General features: G+C 43.9%; 1 protein-coding gene across 39 annotated transcripts in view; it reads right to left on the bottom strand.

Moving 5' to 3' along the window:
- The window catches only part of TSNARE1 (t-SNARE domain containing 1), a 540792-nt gene that overhangs the window by 434981 nt on the left and 86752 nt on the right, over positions 1-19059 (bottom strand). For 7 of the 39 annotated variants that reach the window (XM_065054566.1, XM_065054552.1, XM_065054553.1 and 4 more), the window contains exon 3: positions 13830-13872. The exons of the other annotated variants lie outside the window; for them this stretch is intronic. The gene's annotated coding sequence lies outside the window, so the exon portion shown is untranslated. The remainder of the gene's footprint in view (positions 1-13829; positions 13873-19059) is intronic. 39 annotated transcript variants of the gene reach the window in all.

The raw sequence follows: 19059 nt of genomic DNA on the forward strand, positions 1-19059 counted from the left end.
GTTCCTGCCACCCAAGATGCTGAACTCCACCATCTCGTGGTCACTGCAACCCAGGCAGCCCTCAACCTTTAATGCTTCGACCAGACCCTCCTTGTTAGTGAGGATGAGATCCAGCAGTGCACCTCTCCTAGTCGGCTCCTTCACCATCTGCATGAGGAAGTTATCATCAATTTACTGGAGGAACCTCCTGGACTGTGGCTGGCTGGCTGAATGGTCCTTCCAGCAAACATCAGGGAAGTTAAAATCCCCCACAACAACCAGGGCCTGTGACTGTGAGGCCACTCTCAGCTGCCCATAGAAGGCCTCATCAACTTCCTCAGCCTGATCTGGTGGCCTGTAACAGACGCCCACAACAGTGTCACCCCTGCCAGCCTGCCCCTTGATCCTGACCCATACACTCTCAACTCGCTCGTCATCCACTCCTGGGCAGAATTTAGTACATTGTACTGCCAGAACTCTCTATAATAGTCCAGCCAAACCTCTCACACTATTTTTTACCCATGGGGCAAACCAGAAAACACATCCAATAACCTTTGTGGAAATCTGTCAAACTTTTTAACTTCTTGAACTAAAATTCTAAAGCATTTGAGTAATTTTTTGGCACATGACATGACGAAGTCAACCAAGAACTTTTCAGCCAACGTTGTAGATGGGGATGCAACTTCCTTACAGTTCAGTACAACTATCAGAAAGGAGAGATTTTATTGAAAGGGTTGATTCAGGAGGTTAGTGTCAACCTTTCAGACAGGACTGAGTTATTTCACCCACCAGCTCCTCAAAGGAATAATCAGATGGTCACAATTTTGGATCATGGTCTAGAGTGAAGCTCAACTCTCCCATTACGGAAGCCTTGATAGCCCCATATGGATGGACACCATCAAAACATGGAGAGGACTTTGCAGACTCAGGACATGACTTTTCCATGACTTTATCGTCTTCAAGAGGGACCCAAAAAGCCAAAGCATTTAAAGCCATGTGTATTTCCACACCAGTAACAAACCAATCAACATGCAGAACAAGAAGACACACCAAAGAAGACCAACACTTGTCTATGAAGTGCAAGGAAAAATGTTCCCTGAAGGGACTTCAGTCTGACTGGCATATGCTTGAAGACTCCTGCTGGCAGGACTAAAACATCCTTAGAATTATTTAATATTACAGCTGACAATTTTTCTACCTCAGAAAGCATTCTGCACTGCTCAAGGGAATTTTACGTTAGACCTCATCTTGATATAAAGGAGTTGATCAAAGAAATGAAAATTAGTGGCTGCTTAGGTAATCGTGACTCGTTCACTTAATAAAAAAAAAAGCAGCATTAAAAAATCCAACCTACATCAGTAATATAAACCCTTGCTGGTTTAAAAAGGTCTGTTTTATAAAGTGGAAGAAGAGAAGGGAAAACTGGATGTGAGTGAGCTTATAAAAATATCGACAACGTGTACGAATTTCATGGCTACATCTTCCTGGATGTCTACAACTCTCATTTAGGGAAGAACAGTCCAAAACACTTCAAAACTCAATGCTCAGATATGAACTGGAAAAAAAGAAGGAAAACCAAACAAACAGCTACAAAAAAAAAAACCCAGACCCTCAAAAAATACCGCACACACCCCAACAACAAAAAACAATTCAGCTGGTGCAGGGCAGGACTGGAAAAGACTGAACTCATAAATAATTTCCCAAAATCAAGAATGTTTGTAACTTTTTTCTACCTTTGGAAAATCTCTGGAAAGCATTCAAATATAAAATTTGACTGAAAGCCGGTGGAAATTATTGTCCACCCCATCAGTTACTCAGCAAAGTTCGAAAATAGCAGCTCAGATGTCATTAAATCCAGCAAGCATTGGTAACATAAGCACCAACACTGTGAAAGAGCAGGGCAAGCAGTGATTTGTCTCATTAGTGCTGATTTTTGACACCATTTGAAAGAAATCAAGGAAATTCCAGAAGAAAAGCTGACGGTGAATCAAAGTTAAAGGGTAAAACAGATAATAGGGTGTTCAGTAATGGTCTGCCAGCCCAATAACAAATCCAGGAAAAGAAATGAAATGGCGGGGGGGGGGGGGCGAAGAAAAGGAAAAAACGAAAATAAAAGAAAGAAGGAGGGGAGGGGAGGGGAGAGGGAGAGGGAGAGGGAGAGGGAGAGGGAGAGGGAGAGGGAGAGGAAAGGAAAGGAAAGGAAAGGAAAGGAAAGGAAAGGAAAGGAAAGGAAAGGAAAGGAAAGGAAAGGAAAGGAAAGGAAAGGAAAGGAAAGGAAAGGAAAGGAAAGGAAAGGAAAGGAAAGGAAAGGAAAGGAAAGGAAAGGAAAGGAAAGGAAAGGAAAGGAAAGGAAAGGAAAGGAAAGGAAAGGAAAGGAAAGGAAAGGAAAGGAAAGGAAAGGAAAGGAAAGGAAAGGAAAGGAAAAACCAGCTCATGTTGGACTAAATTATTGAAGGAGAATATTACAATTTCCTGATGCAGTGGACAATTTAATTCTCAGTTTCTCTCCAGCAAGAGATGGCCCAATGCATTGGTTGTACAACTTCTGGTAATCTAATGCTCAGCCATGATAAATGGTTGTTAAATATTCAAATCAGTATGGATCTATGGAAACTATGGCTTATTGAACTCAGTGACTTGTTTTTCTCAATGACATCACAAGTTACACTGATAAAGGTGACAACATCAAAGCCTACAAAGCAGAGCACTATCTTGAGTGACCAGATAAAACCAACATATCCCAGAATAAAACCTCATCGACCACAAGATATGAGGCTATAATTGCATGCATGTATTTACCAGAGATGGGACATGGTTCCAGAACAGGAAGGTCAGGCTCGGCAGGGCTCTGAGCAACCAAACATAGTTGAAGATGATCCTGCTCATGGCAGGGGTTGGACTAGAAGAGCTTTGAAGGTCCCTTCCAACCCAAACTATTCTATGATTCTATGAGAAGTCCAGCGGGGAAGGATTCTTACTGGCCCTGAGTCACTTCTACCAATGACTTTGTAGAAACAGTCATGTAAGGATCAGTAGAATTGGTTAAAAATGTTGTGCCAACAGGTTGCTGACATGGAAAGGACACTTCAGCACTTCTTAGTGCTTCACCCAGTCATGGTCACATTTGGTCCAACTCTACTGCCAAGCATCAAAAAAGAATCTAGAGAACTATTCAAATATTGGAAATCCAGAGTTTTTTTCATGACTGTGATACATTTAGCTTAACCAAAAGGTGGATTTTGATCAATCCCATCTCAATCATAGAATAATTTTGGTTATAAAAGACTTTCAAGATCATTGAGTCCAACCATAACCTAAATCTAGCACTAAACCATGTCCCTAGAAGTCTCATATACATGTCTTCCAAACACCTCCGGGGATGGTGACTCCACCACTGCCTCGGGCAGCCTGTTACAGTGCTTGACGATATTTCCATAAAGAAATTTTTCCTAATATCCAATCTGAACCTTCCCTGGTGCAACTTGAGGCCACTTCGTCTCATTCTATCACTTGCTACTTTCGAGAAGAGACCATCCCCCTCCATGCTCCAAGCTCCTTTCAGGCAGTTCAGGGATCAGAAGGTCTCTCCTCAGCTCCTGTTCTCCAGGTTGAACCCCCTAGGTCCCTCAGCTGCTACTCATAAGACTTCTTCTCCAGACTCCTCACCAGCATCATTGCCATGATATAACCATGCCGTGTTGATATACCCACCATCATCATATGGAAAAAAAAAAAATCTTTAGCTGTCTCTTTGATTAGCCAAACAAGCCAACTTAGCATAGGTTGAACTTTGTGACAAAACAGAAACCAGGTGATAATTTCCATCAAGAGGGATCATTCCTATTGGAAAAATCTGGGCCCCTCAGTTCAAGAAGGACAGGGAACTGCTGAAGAGGGTCCAGCGTAGGGCAACAAAGATGGTTAAGGGAGTGGAGCACCTCCCTTATGAAGAAAGGCTGAGGGAGCTGGGGCTCTTTAGTTTGGAGGAGACTAAGGGGGGACCGTATTAATGTTTATAAATATATAAAGGGTGAGTGCCATGAGGATGGAGCCAGGCTCTTCTCGGTGGCAAACAATGATAGGACAAGGGGTAATGGGATCAAGCTGGAACACAAGAGGTTCCGCTTAAATTTGAGAAAAAACTTCTTCTCAGTAACGGTGACAGAACACTGGAACAGGCTGCCCAGGGAGGTTGTGGAGTCTCCTTCTCTGGAGACATTCAAAACCCGCCTGGACATGTTCCTGTGCGACCTCACTTAGGTGTTCCTGCTCCAGCAGGGGGATTGGACTAGATGATCTTTTGAGGTCCCTTCCAATCCCAAACATACTGTGATACTGTGATATTGTGAATCTACTGTGGAGATTTAAAATGAAAAAAAAAAAAATCAGTGAAGGATAGTCTAAGTATAGCTTTCTCTCCCCCACTTAAATGATATGCTGTAGTTCAGTGGGAAAATAACTGAAGAAAAAAAGACAAAGTATTTGCTATATAAAAGATCAGACTAGATAACGAGAGTGGTTCCTTCTGGCTTTATCACCTGCTTCTCAGCTGCCACTGAAATCACTGGAGCTGCTCTCAGTGGCAAAGCTCAGTGCATACATGAATGCAAGGACCGTAACTGCCTTGGTGGATTTTCTGGGTGAGATAGAAGAGATGTCGGGTGGTGTCACACAGTGTCACCCAGCCTTTACATGGCTGTGAAGTCTGTAGCATCACAGAATCACAGAATGGTTTGGATTGGCAGGGACCTTCAAAGCTCATCCAGTCCCACCCCTGCCATGAGCAGGGACCTCTTCACCCAGATCAGGTTGCTCAGAGCCCCGTCCAGCCTGGCCTGGGATGTCTCCAGGAATGGGGCATCTACCACCTCTCTGGGCAACCTGGGACAGTGTTTTACCACCCTCATTATAAAAAATTCCTTCCTCATGTTTAGCCTGAATCTCTCCTCTTTTAGTTTAAAACCATCTTCACTAGCATCTAGGTGCTATTTCAACAACATCATCTCCAGGGCGATGACTCTGCTGCTGATGCTCCTGATCAGAGCTGAGCTAGCTTGATTATTCTTTGGTAGCCCAACATTATTTTGAAAGAAACAAATGGATTCGGGACACAAATCAGTTTTCTTTTTGGATCAAGTTTCTCCAGGATTTCCGTAACTCTCTTTGCAGGGCAGCAGGCTGATTGCAAATGTGACAAACAGCTTCTCCCATCTCTGTCCAGCCTATTAATTTCACTTCTCTGCCTTTGCTTCCCCTCCTCATGCCTTGCCTTCGTTACTGATTCTAAATTAGCTGCTTAATTCAGGTGTCCTCTTTGAGGCACCTTGCAGGCACAAAGCCCTGAGCTTGCATTGACAGATCTTCATTTGATGCACAAAAACCACACATGAACACACCTTACGTATTTTAGCAAGTAATAAAAATAGAAACAATTTAAAAAATATCCCTGAAGCAACCAGTTCTCAGGAAGCCCAGTGACTCTCATCTTTTGATAAATCATCCCCTGTCAACTCCAGCATCTTGAAACTTGCCCAATTTTCAACTAATTTATGAGTGTCTATGAAAAAGAAAGCAAAGGCCTTTGAGATGCTGCTGCTTCTTCCCTCACTCTTCCTCCCACCTTTTTTTTTTTAATAGCATGGTCTTCAAACTCCATCTTGGGATGCTCTTTAAATTCAGTGTCAGAGTTCAGTTATGCAAGTCAGAAAGGGTAGGAGTGTTGGGTCCTGTGAGAGTCGGTCTGAAGATGGAGCAGTATTTGCCTGAATATCGCCATCAAGAACTTAGAGAACTGAAGCTGAGACCGAAAGAACAGATGGACAATGACTTGGAGAGAGGCCCGAGGAGAAGCATTGTATTGAACTGTTTCTCCGATACGGGGTGGCTCCTGCTAATAATGGCTGTTGTGTGGACTTTGCCTGCTTCTCCAGCCAAACCAGCCCCCGCCTCCTGAAAGCTATTGTTATGAGGGTCTCTTCGACCCAGAAACGATAGCCACCCTCCAGAAGAATGTGTTCTCACCTGCTGCTTCAGTTACACGTGTCCCTCACCTGTTACCTCAAACAACGGCCAACGAAAAGAAGCATGCCCAGAAGCTCACCAAGGGTCCCGAGGTCACCCAATGGACCAGAGAAAGACCTCCGAATGCTGGACACATAAGCGTTGGCGAAAGAAAGTGTGAATCTTTCAAGCCTGCACAGTATGAGCCTGGGTTGCGGAATCAAGGCGGAGACTGGCCTAAAACAGTGGGAGCAAAGCGGGGTGAAGAAGCATAAAAGGTGACTCCAGAATGGACACCGTTGAAGATCTTCCCACCAGAGGATCCCAAACCACGACGGAGGACCGGCAGGACTCCACGGGACCGGAGACCAGACGGAGCTTCTGGAACTGGACTGGTGATAAACGCAACCTCATTTCTCATCTTTTCCTTTACTTTTGCCCGTTTCTTTCCCCTTTCTCTTTCTTACTCTCTCTCTCTCTGTCGCATGCTGCTTATAGGCAAATGAATAAAGTAACACTGCTTGATTGAATCATAACCCCTTGGCATTTTGGTCACCTTAATTTTGCGCTGTGAGATCAAGGTAAAAGAACCATCACGAGTCCATCGCTGAACGGACCGTGACAGGTCCCGAGCATGTCCCAGTGTGGAAAGGCTGCCAAATAAACCTTTTTTCAAAATAAATTAATTTGAAGGCAATGGTCAGCACTTTTCTCCTGCAAAACCATTGTTTCCCCTGGGTACAGATGGGACAGAGCTGCTCTGTATCAAAGATATATCTATTCCTTCCACCAGTGCGAAGTAGGAAACAGAGGATGGACACTGAAAAGCTCCGTAAATCTCCATATAACAAGAAAGGATAAGAAATTATTTCAGCCCAGATGACTGTGACCACTTTTGGAACCTGTTCCTTAGCACGAAAAAAACAGAGCTCTTAAAAGAAAGAAACATCATTTTGCTCCAGATCCTCCCCAAAACCCCAAATCACTTGTATACACAGTCTCCTAGCACAGCATTCCTGCTTCACTTCCATCCAGAACGTTGGTCTTTGGTCCTCGCAGCAGCAAAGGCAAATTAAGCAAAAAACTGATGTTCAGCAGAAAATTATGAGCTTATGTCACATGAATCCAGGAAATAAAAAGTCTCCTTTGCCACTAAGCTTGTCAGGGTTTCCAAGCCATGATCTCTAGATCAGTAATGTGTCTTCTGGAGGCTTGTCTTGAACCGGTGGTTGGAGTTAACAGCAGCATCTACCAACATGCCGGCTTTTCTATCCGAAATCAATCAAAAAGGAATCATGCTCTTCCCCAAGAGTGATTTACATTCTACCCTTGCTTCTGTCTTTGTGGAAATGTTTAAATTATACAAATAAATCTTCTCCATTAAATATTAAAAGAGGAGTTCTTTTGTTTCTCAGGGTTTTTCTGATAATTGCTTTTGTTTGTTTGTTTGTTTGTTTGTTTTAATTTAGAAACAGAATACAAAGAAACAACCATGTTTAACTTTGCATTAGTGCTGCTCTAACTAAATTATTGTATTACAAACATACATCTTCCTTGTCTTTGCACAAAATTTGTTTGATAATGGGAGTTTACAATACTCTTGGTACCTCACCTAGTAGAGTGTTTCTTCCAGTAAAGCACAACTACAAACAAAATTCTCTTACAGAAAAAAAAAATGTAAGACGCTTATCTAGTGTAATAAATACAGCATTAGAAGGGGAAAACTTAGAAAATTTGTGAAGACTGATCCTATTTTAGGTTGTGGCTTATAAATTCCTGCTGGTGTTCTTCATTACAGCAGCTCTGGGACCTGGAAAATAGATGTTGTTACATACAGTTTGAATTTACAGCAGAGGTAAAATGGAAAGAAAGTACAGGCTTGTCATTCTTTCTGTATCTCTCTGTGTAAAGGTGCATAAGGATCCCAACATCTGTATCTGCAAGGATCAGAGAAACACTGTTCTCAGACAAAACTCCCTAAAATGCAGCTGTATGAAAAAAGAGGCAAAATGTGATTCATGAAAGATGTATCACCAGATCGACCCAAATGTGCCTCAAAGTCAAGAGGAACCACAGTGCACAGGCAGGACAGGGGAGAAGATGGCTCTCTGTGATGGATCAGACATCAGGAGAGCAGGACGGTCCCCGCTTGGAAAACACCATGCAGAACCACAACTGGGTTATAAAATCATAGAGTGGTTTGGGTTGGAAGGAACCTTCAAAGCTCATCCAGTGCCACCCCTGCCATGAGCAGGACATCTTCACCAGCTCAGGTTGCTCAGAGCCCTGTCCAGCCTGGCCTGGGATGTCTCCAGGGATGGTTCATCCACCACCTCTCTGGGTAACCTGAGCCAGGCTCTCACCACCCTCAGTGTAAAAAATTTCTTCCTCATGTCTGGCCTGAATCTCCCTCTTTTAGTTTAAAACCATCACCCCTTGTCCTATGGTAACAGGCCCTGCTAAAATGTCTGTCCCCATCTTTCTCACAGGCCCCTTTTAAAAATGGAAAGGCTGCAATAAGGTCTGCCCAGAGCCTTTCTTCTCCAGGCTGAACAACTCAAAGTGGTTCCCATCAGCAGGACTCTCCCACTGCCAAACCCATCTCCAGCTCTGCTCCTGTCACAGCAAGTGCCTTCACTGCCATCTTTACCAAACTTCCCATTTTTAAACCAACTCCTCTCCACATGTTTCTGATTGTCTTTCACCAACAAAGGTTCATGCTCTACCTAAGGAGATCTTCCCACCCTGCCCTCATACCTCAAGGGCACTCTCATTTTTATTTCATGTTCGTGCCTGAGGCCCCTAAATGATCCACAAACAAGGAACTAAATCCAAATAAGAAGTCCCAGTCCACCATCCAAACCAATCGACGAACCCTGATCTCCTACTCATTTTCCTAGAAAGATATAGAGATAGACAGTAGAAGAACAAAACAAACAAACAAACAAACACTGACACAGGACACATGGCCAGATGGTGAAGAATATGCCACTGGAAAGGTCTATGCTCTTGGACACCAGCCTGGGACCCCGCTAGGTCTTTTCCATCTGTCAAAACCCACCATGCCCAAGTTGAGGGTTGCTGCTCTGGTTTTCAGCACAAGAGCTTTGAGCTCACTGCTCTGACGAGTGTCATAGGACACTTGGAGCCTGAAAGATGGTATATAAAACCATCATTTCATTTTATTCATTTTACAGCTGACCCAATGCTCCAGAAGAGATTTCATCAGGCTGGGCAGTACATGAGCAACAGCTCAAGGGACACCCAGCGAAGGGAGTCCCCAAAAAGAGGAAAAGACAGAGTTCAGCCTTGCAGATCCAAACAAGCACGTGAAGGTAAGTCAAGGCTCTGGATTCCAGACCAAGCTTCATCCAACCAGGTAGGAACAACGTAGGAAACATGGTCCATCAGAGGATGCTTCAAAGTCAAACAGAACAACTAATACTGTGGCTTCTTGCTGCTGCTCTTTTTATGTCACAACAACCCCAGGCAGCGCTACAGGCTCAGGGAAGAGTGGCTGGAAAGTGCCTGGGGGAAAAGGACCTGGGGGTGTTCGTGACAGCAGTTGAACATGAGCCAGTGTGTGCCCAGGTGGTCAAAAAGGCCACCAGTATCCTGGCTTGTGTCAGGAATAGTGTGGCCAGCAGGACTAGGGAAGTGATTGTACCACTGTACTCAGCACTCGTGAGGCCCCACCTTGAAAACTGTGTTCAGTTTTGGGCCCCTCATCATAAGAAGGACATTGAGGTACTAGAGAGAGTGCAGAGGAGGTGATAACGCTGGTGAAGGGGCTGGAGCACAAGTGTGATGGGAGCGGCTGAGGGACCTGGGGGGTTCAGCTGGAGAACAGGAGCTGAGGGGAGACCTTCTGATCTCTGAATTGCCTGAAAGGAGCTTGCAGCATGGAGGGCGTTGGTCTCTTCTCCCAAGTAGCAAGTGATAGGATGAGAGGAAAGGCTTCAAGTTGTGCCTGGGGAGGTTTACATTGGATGTTAGGAAAAAAATTCTTCCTGGAAAGGGTTGTCAAGCATTGGAACAGGCTGCCCAGGGCAGTGGTGGAGTCACCGTCAATGAAGGTGTTTAAAAGGTGTTTAGACAAGGTTCTTAGGGACACGGTTTAGTGCCAGAGTTATTGTTGGACTCGGTGATCCTAAGTGTCTCTTCCAACTGAAATGATTCTGTGATTCTATGATTCTTCCACTTGCTCCCCATTATCTTTTAAGACAGTATTTCCCACTTGCAATGCCCCTTTTTGCAACCTATCCCTTCCTCTCTTAAAACATCAAGATATTCAACAGTCCTTAAAACATTCCTCCACTATCTGAAATAAACACTTTCACACAGAAGCTGTTTTTTTTCTCCTATGTTTATACAGCATCTGGGATTCCCACGTTGTCTTTTTCAAAAAATGGAGCTACAAAGAATTTCAGAAACACACACAAAAAAAAATACTGAAAGACCATAGTAGCACAAAAAGGCAGAGATATCATAAAACAAAATAAAATCCACAAATCTGCATTCACTCCAGCTTTGATTTCAGCTATTAATGTGCAAATGATGGCTACTCAGCACATGCTTTACTGCAAATTGCAGATTCATCAACCTTAAAAACAATTAATAAGAAAAATTTGTGAAAAATTATGTTTACCTGTAAGTAACAATACGGGCCATAATACAAATGCACATAAAATCACCACTTTTGATTCTTAAAACATGGATATTTAATGGGTTATTTCAGTGCTGTTCTAGCTACAAGCAGCACAACTTTCCTTGGTTCAATGAAATGAGTCCAGGTGGTTTCACTCAAGGATTTTACAAATGTAAATGTAAAATAGAGAGTTCAGTTTGCTCTCTTCTACAACATTAAAAGGTTTTCCAACTCCCATTTATTGCCCTTTAACTAATATGGGTGAACACAACATTATCTTCCAAATAAAAAGTCCAGCCCCATGCAAGAATATAAAAAATTACTGAATCCATTCACTACTTCTGCAGTTTGTCCTACCAGTTGTAATATCCATCGCTGGATTTGCACACACCTTCTCTCTCCTGTCACTTTCTTTCCTGAACTCATATTTCTGAATAATTTTATACTAGAATATGCATCTAGCATGAGGAGGTGCATAATTAACCTTGTGTGGGTTGTAACATATGTTCTCTATTAAATGTGGCAGCCTATGGTCTGCAGAAACCAGTGAGAACTATTGTTGACTACAAGAAGGTAAGGGTTTGTTTTTTGTCTTTTGTTTGGTTTAGTTTTGGGATTTTCTTAGTTGGTTTTGGGTTTTTGTTGTTATTTTGGTTTGTGTTTGTTTGGTTTTGCTTATTTACTTATTTACTTCTTACAGACTACAAACTTGTATAACCTGCTTTGATTTCTCTGTCCCCACTGACCTCCAGATGGGAAAGAGCACCAGGGGAAGGCTGAAAGACCCAACGCAAAGCAATCAAAATCTTGTGATTTTCAGCTCAAACTCCACTGCAAGTTCTGAATTCTCTGACACATGGTACCTTCCACTGACCTTTTATCAGCTTGGTCTTTGCTAATTAAGTTTGTCCCGGTTGTTTTAACATCCCCATCAGGAGACTTATCCAGTTCTGTCAAATTCCTTTTCAAAAGCACAATTCCCCAATTCCTCTCCTTCATGACATTTAATCCCATGCACCACAACAGGGTGATTGATAGATTTTTAAATTTCGAGCAGTAATTCATTTTTATCAGCAGTGAAGACAACTGAAGGTAAGGGATTGGAAAGGCATTAAAAAAAGGTAACAAAGCTGCCGATGGGGCAGCGAGGAAGCGAGGATGAAGCTCCAGATGTTCACATACTGTTGCTGGCCAGAGAGCTACCTCATGTAAGATCATGTTTTCCAGCTTGCAAAAAGAGAGCAAAACAAGTGAAAAACAACCCAGCAAGTGGTGAAGCATCCCTATTATCTTCACCGTTAGCTCCCTGTTGGGCCAATATGCTGAAGGACAAGAAAGTGCAAGCCTGGGGGCAAAAATGTGATGGTAGAATCACAGAATCATAGAATAGTTTGGGTTGGAAGGGACCTTCAACGGTCATCTAGTCCAACACTCCTGCAATGAGCAGGGTTGACATGTGGCTCCATCCTACATCCCACAGGCCAAAATGACAGAAACACAGAATCCCAGAATGTCAGAGATTGGAAGGGACCTTGAAAGCTCATCCAGTGCAATCCCCCTGCCAGAGCAGGAACACCCAGATGAGGTTACACAGGAAGGCGGCCAGGCGGGTTTTGAATGTCTCCAGAGTAGGAGACTACACAATCCCCCTGGGCAGCCTGGTCCAGGCCCTGGCACCCTAACTGAGAAGTTTCTCTTCAAATTTAAGTGGAACCTCTTGTGTTCCAGTTTGAACCCATTACCCCTTGTCCTATCGTTGGTTGTCACTGAGAAGAGCCTGGCTCCATCCTCGTTACACTCATCCTTTATATATTTGTAAACATTAATAAGGTCACCCCTCAGTCTCCTCTTCTCCAAGCTAAAGAGCCCCAGCTCCCTCAGCCTTTCCTAACACAGGAGATGCTCCACTCCCTTCAGCATCTTTGTTGCCCTGCGCTGGACTCTCTCCAGCAGTTCCCTGTCCTTCTGGAACTGAGGGGCCCAGAACTGGACACGATATTCCAGGTGTGGTCTCACCAGGGCAGAGTAGAGGGGCAGGAGAACCTCTCTCGACCTACTGACCACCCCCCTTCTAATCCAGCCCAGGTACCATTGGCCTTCCTGGCCACAAGGGCCCAGTGCTGGCTCACGGTCATCCTGCTGTCCCCCAGGACCCCCAGGTCCCTTTCCTCTGTACTGCTCTCTAATAGATCATTTCCCAACTTATAATGGAACCTAGGTTTGTTCCTGCCCAGATACAAGACTTTACACTTGCCCTTGTTATATTTCATTACATTTCCCCACCCAACTCTCCAGCCTGTCCAGGTCTCTGGGTGGCAGCACAGCCTCTGGTGTGTCAGCCACTCCTCCCAACTTGGTGTCATCAGCAAACTAGTACACTCTATTCCCTCATTCAAATCATTGATTAATATATTGAATAATACAAGCCCCAGTACTGACGCCTGAGGCACTCCACTGGATACAGGCCTCCAGCTAGGCTCTGCCCCATTGACCATGACTCTCTGGCTCTACATGCACATCCCTGTCCATCTATATCTGGCTTCCCATGGGAGAAAATAAGAAAGAAAGAGAAAAGGGAAAGAGAAAATAAAAGCAGGATGAAATTTCCCTGAGTATGTTTGTCTCCTCTCTCCTTTTGCCCTACAGCCATTGTCCAGATCCCCACCATGCGCAGCCCTATCTATGCCCATCCCAGAGCCACTAATCAGTTTACAGAGAAGAGGGGCATTTAATGAAAACCCATATCATGAAGATGCCACCAATCAACACGCTTTGTGCAACGGCTTTTCATGCAAAACTAAATTCACTTGCAGGATTCCAAATAATTAAGCAAATGCATAAAAATTAGTAGTTTTACCGTCCTTTAATGTTCACAGAAACCCAAGAGACCATTGTGGAAGCTAAGCGCTCAGCTAAACTGAGTGTTTTAAATCTGTACAAAGACACTGACTCAAATCACAAAGCTCCAGATGAGCAGTATCCAACTCATCAGAGTCGCGGTTTGCCGCTATATTTAATGCATGCTGAGCAGCTGCACTCCCACATTGCTGCTCACTAAAGGTGCTCGGAGATGCCGGTAATTTCCCAAGCAGCAAAATAAACCCAAAGATCACACACAAAATACATCCTTGAGAAAGCAAAGATGAGGATGGGTGAAAATGAAATTAGGAAAAAAAGAGAAAGAAAGAAATAACATTCCGACCTCCACAGGTTGTCAGTGCACCATTCCTCTTTCCTCTCTGCCCCTGTAACAATCACAAATTTTAGCCATATTATTAATTAATTATTATTAATTTTAGCAAATTAATGCTTTATAAAATATCAGCATTTCTATATATCGCTACATAGTTACTCAGAAAAAAAAGCTGTATTTTGGTGGGAAGAGGCAGTAGTGGGTATACAGTGTAATCAGAAAACCCCAAATCTCCCTATTTCTTTTCCATAAGAACCTCTCAAGGACTTCAGAATGGAAGACCACCTCTAATACTACTTTTTATTAGTAAATAGCTCTATTTTACAGTCTCTCTGGAGAATTTACGCCTTGGATTCCCACCCGGCCATCCAGGAGCTCCAAAATGTCACGTCTGTTATTAAAAATAACATACAAATGCATTTTTTCTGAGTTTGTTCATGGCAAGAGGTGCTACTTTCTGGGTGAACTTCCAGCCCGCTTCAATGAGCAGAAATGGCTCACTGATCTCAAAAACTACTGCATCCCTTTTACATTATTCATAAATCAAATTGCTATTTCTCTGCATTAGCAAACGAGAATGAAACATCCAGGATTTCATTGTTATGTCTTTCAATGAGATGAAAAATACTGTCGGTGAAATTCCTCCTGAAGCAAAAAAGTTTGGTGGACCAACAGTCTGCTGTAATTAAGGTTAGAAACCTCAATTAAAAAGAAAATCCGGCTTTAGGTATGTTGTTTCTTCCCCCGTCAGAATCCCTGTTTCTATATGTGATGGGTGAATTACAGAACATTGCCAGATAGAAAGTGTTGCATAAAGTGACAGGGATTATCAAAGATTATTCTGAGTTTAAAAAAAAAAAATCAACAAGCTGCTGTGGCAGCTTCTTAAAGGTGCTGGACCAACAAAAAGAATTGGAGGTGGAAAAGAAGTAATTAAAGAGGCAACTCCCGTCCTTGGCCTGGCTGGCATCCTAATCTTCAGGGTGTTTTTCATGGCCTGAAGCTCTCGCCAGTTCTATATTGACAGATGGGGAGTGAGAAAACAAGTGCAAAACAAGAAAATAAAAAGAAAAAAAGCTTTATCTAGGACCTTTCCCATATTAATTAAAAACCTGCTGATGAGACAGAAGCAACAAAACAAACCGCACTGTTGCCTATGGAACATCCTCAAATGATGGCAGGTGCTGGCAAAAACTGATTTCTTGCTCCGGGGGAACTTCTTGGGATTTGCTCACGTTTGGACAACAAAGGGCAACAAAGATGCTGAAGGGAGTGGAGCATCTCCCTTATGAGGAAAGGCTGAGGGAGCTGGGTCTCTTGAGCTTGGAGAAGAGGAGACTGAGGGGTAACCTCATTAATGTTTACAGATATATAAAGGGTGAGTGTCAGGAGGATGGAGCCAGGCTCTTCTCGGTGACAACCAATGATAGGACAAGGGGTAAAGGGTACAAACTGGAACACAAAAGGTTCCACTTAAATTTGAGAAGAAACTTCTTCTCATTGAGGGTGACAGAACACTGGAACAGGCTGCCCAGGGAGGTTGTGGAGTCTCCTTCTCTGCAGACATTCCAACCCGCCTGGACACCTTCCTGTGTAACCTCATCTGGGTGTTCCTGCTCCGGCAGGGGGATTGCACTGGATGAGCTTTCCAGGTCCCTTCCAATCCCTAACATTCTGTGATTCTGTGATTCTGTGGAGGAGTTGTGCTCCTCTGCCCTTACTTTGCTCTGCATAAAAGAAAAACGAAACAAAACACCCAAAGAAGAACTACTGATGACAAGTCACGAAAAATAAGGAAGGGTTGTATTTCTTAGCCAGGTAGGTTGCACTGAGCAATCACCTGTGATTTATTTTGGCACCAGATTCTCCTCCCGGCTACACCTCTGAGCTCCATGTGCGTCACCCCGTGCAGAGCTGCACAGAAGAGCACGTTGCAGAGAAGGACCAAGCGGCACCAATATGCGGGTAGAATCAAATCCGCAGGGACGGGAATGAAAACGAATAAGTAAATAATGTAGTAATAAGTAAATAACATGGTTTAGTGCTAGAGTTAGGTTATGGTCGGACTTGATGATCCTGAGAGTCTCTTCCAACCAAAATGATTCTATGGTTCTATGAAATAAATGTGTGCAAATATAATATATAAAATATATATCCTATATATATAAAATATATTTATATAATATATATATATATATATAGTGGCAGAACGCAAACCCCCCTCTCTCCCCCTCCCTCCTTCAGTATGGAAGGAGTGGGCACATCTCCCTCTCTCTCTGCTACTTGAGGCTAACAGCTTCTTTTGTTTGGCCCCAGAGCACCCTGGCCAGGGCCATTAGGAGAAGGGAGTGCTGAGGCGCCACTGAGCCGCTGGGCACCTGCGGCCAGTGTGGGGGATGTTTGGAGGCTTCAGGGGCACCCACAGCCAGTGTGGGGGTGCAGAGAAGCTTCTAGAATGCCTACAGTCAGATCTGATCAGCCAATATAAAAACGGGATTCTCGTCGAGAGTCCGCCCATTGTCACGGGTCTCTCAGAGCATGAGCAAGATGCTGCCAACGAGAGCCCCCCCGGGATGGAGACTCCGCTTGCCTTGCCACCACGGGTGTGAGTAAAACTTCTCGCAGGATTGCGAGTATATTTATACTTTCCGTGCACATTTGCATGTGTAACTTTCCGTGCTCAATATGAGCACGTGTAAAATTAATCCTCACATAATCGCGGGTGTATTTTCCTTCCATGCACATTTGCACGTGTAACTTTCCGTGCACATTTGCACGCATAACTTTCCGTGCTCAATACGAGCACGTGTATAAATTATTTCCTCGCACAATCATTTTCTTCCCATGCTTCCACATAAGCACGTGTAATATTCCGTGCACATTTGCACGTGTAAGTAAATTAACCCTCGCAGGATTGCGAGTGTGTTATTTAATTTACCCTCGCACAATCGTGAGTGTACACTTCCCGTACTCACTACGAGTACGTGTATCTCTTTAAAAATAATCCCGCACCATGTTTAGGCAAGTGTGTACTTCTCCAGGACTCAGGGATGGCTCCAGCATTGTTTTGGGTGAAGCCATGTGCATGCACTCCGTGCACGCCTGTTGCATTAGTTGCTGCCCCTTAATAATTTTCCTCAACTGATATCCAAATCTGTATTTAAGTCACTTTTGAAGTGCTAAAACCATGTTTCTCACTGGTTTAATAAAAGTAGTTTTGGACTCTGTTGTCCCTTAAACTAACCTCGGGGTGCCTCCGTGACATATATAAAATCACATCTGTGCAAATATAAGTGCATATTTGGGTAACTCCATACTGAATATGTTTGGCTTAGCAGCTTGAGCACCAGCAGATTAACCAGACACACCTACTCCCAACTCACGCTCATCCTTGGTCACCGGGGATGCTCGAGGAGAATGAGAGGACATCCCAGCTCTCTTCCTACCCCATTCTCTGGCTGCATTTTTAAAGCCAAATTTCATAGCTAAAGACATTATAACTGCAAGGAGATTTTCCATCTCTTCCTGAAAAACGGGTGGGACTGATGCAAAGAACAGCTGGAATCTCCTCCTGCCTTTATCACTTTTTTTTAATTCTGAGTTTGGCTTGCAGCAGAACTTGCATATATTATATATTGACTTACAGAATAGTTTGGGTTGGAAAGGACCTTCAAAGCTCATCCAGTCCAACCCCTTCCATGAGCAGGGACATCTTCACCCAGATCAGGTTGTTCGGACCCCCATCCAACCTGGTCTGGGATGTCTCCAGGGATGGAACAGGGAGAGAAACAGAAGAGGAAGGAGGCTTAATACAATTAGACCACCTTAACCAATCTATTGCAGAGCTGCAGGGGACAAAGACAGAAAGATCAGCACACAACAGCCTTGGATAAAATCTGTTGCTCCCATGTTCTTCGTCAGGACAAGCTCCAGCCTCCAACACCTTCAGTATCAGGGGCAGGAGCTGCCTGTCCTATGCATCGTGGTTTACGCCAGCTAGATAATGCAGAGAAGCTACTTTGGTCCCCCTGGCCAAGCGTGATGCAGACAAAGCCCAGCAGAGCTTTAATTAGAGAGCCGATGAGCATGTCAAGGTGGTGGTGGTGTTATTTTTTCCCACAAAACTGAGTTTTGCAGGACACAGGGCTGTTCGGATGCTGGTTCTACATCTGCCTCCAGCACCGGACATCTGTGACCCCCACTGCAGGTGGGTTCCTGCAGCCAAAGCCAGGATGTGTAAAACACCATTTACCAGGTTCATCTGCTTCCTCTGAGTCACAGCCATCAACTTTCTCCATGAAAAATGGCATTTGCTCCCATTGGCAGAGAAAAAGTGAGTGCCACAACAGAGACAGCAGCCTGTTTTGCCTTGAACTTCATCATAAGAAGCGCCAAGACCTCAGGGTGGATGTGGAGCACTGACATTTTAGAAAGGGGGGCAGAAATACAAATTAAATCCAGATTTTCATTGCATGAACAAGGAATGCTGGGAGAATGGAGACGGACGAAATCCTCAACCATGAGCCACCGTGTCACTTCTAGAGGTTATGGGGCTCTCCAGCAAAGCCCTCAATGAACTTTGAGCAAAATGAAAATACATGCATGAACAAGCCAAGGACAAGAGCAACGCAAGGACAAAACTTCCGAGCCATCACCACAAATACCCACAGGGCTGTTGCTTTGCTCGGAAACCCTCCTGCCACCCTACTTTCTGCAACACTCTCCCAAACTCATTTATTAATACGAGGAGGATCATTCATAACAGCATCCAGGTTCAGTACACAGCGAGGCACATCCTACCACAAGGTCAAGAACAATCTAGAACTGCAATTTGTATCTGTCCAGCCAGGCAACACAAGTGTACAGCGTAACTTGCATTTTCAGGCAAAAATGTTTCCATTTTCAGATAACTGCTACCGGCAAAGAACCGCTTGCAAAAAATCTATCATGATACGAGCTTAGAGAAATTTTTAGAGAAAGCAATTGAGGATAACCAAGTTCAAATGGGGTTTAAAGAAAAATCCTGCTAATTCACACTTGGGAAAACAGCAAACAAGCCATAAATTATGAATTAATCAACTGCATGCAGCCAACCACTCTCACTGCCTCTATCTATATTGACTTGAGCAATAAAATCCTCTATGTTTACATGGTTCTCCAGCAGTCACCATCATCTTGCTGGTGTCTAAATTAGAGTTGCAAGGTGGGCTCAGGCATTTGTGTGTGCTGGGGACCTTGC

The sequence above is a fragment of the Columba livia genome, chromosome 2, assembly GCF_036013475.1.
Source record: "Columba livia isolate bColLiv1 breed racing homer chromosome 2, bColLiv1.pat.W.v2, whole genome shotgun sequence".
In the NCBI taxonomy this organism is placed as follows: domain Eukaryota; kingdom Metazoa; phylum Chordata; class Aves; order Columbiformes; family Columbidae; genus Columba; species Columba livia.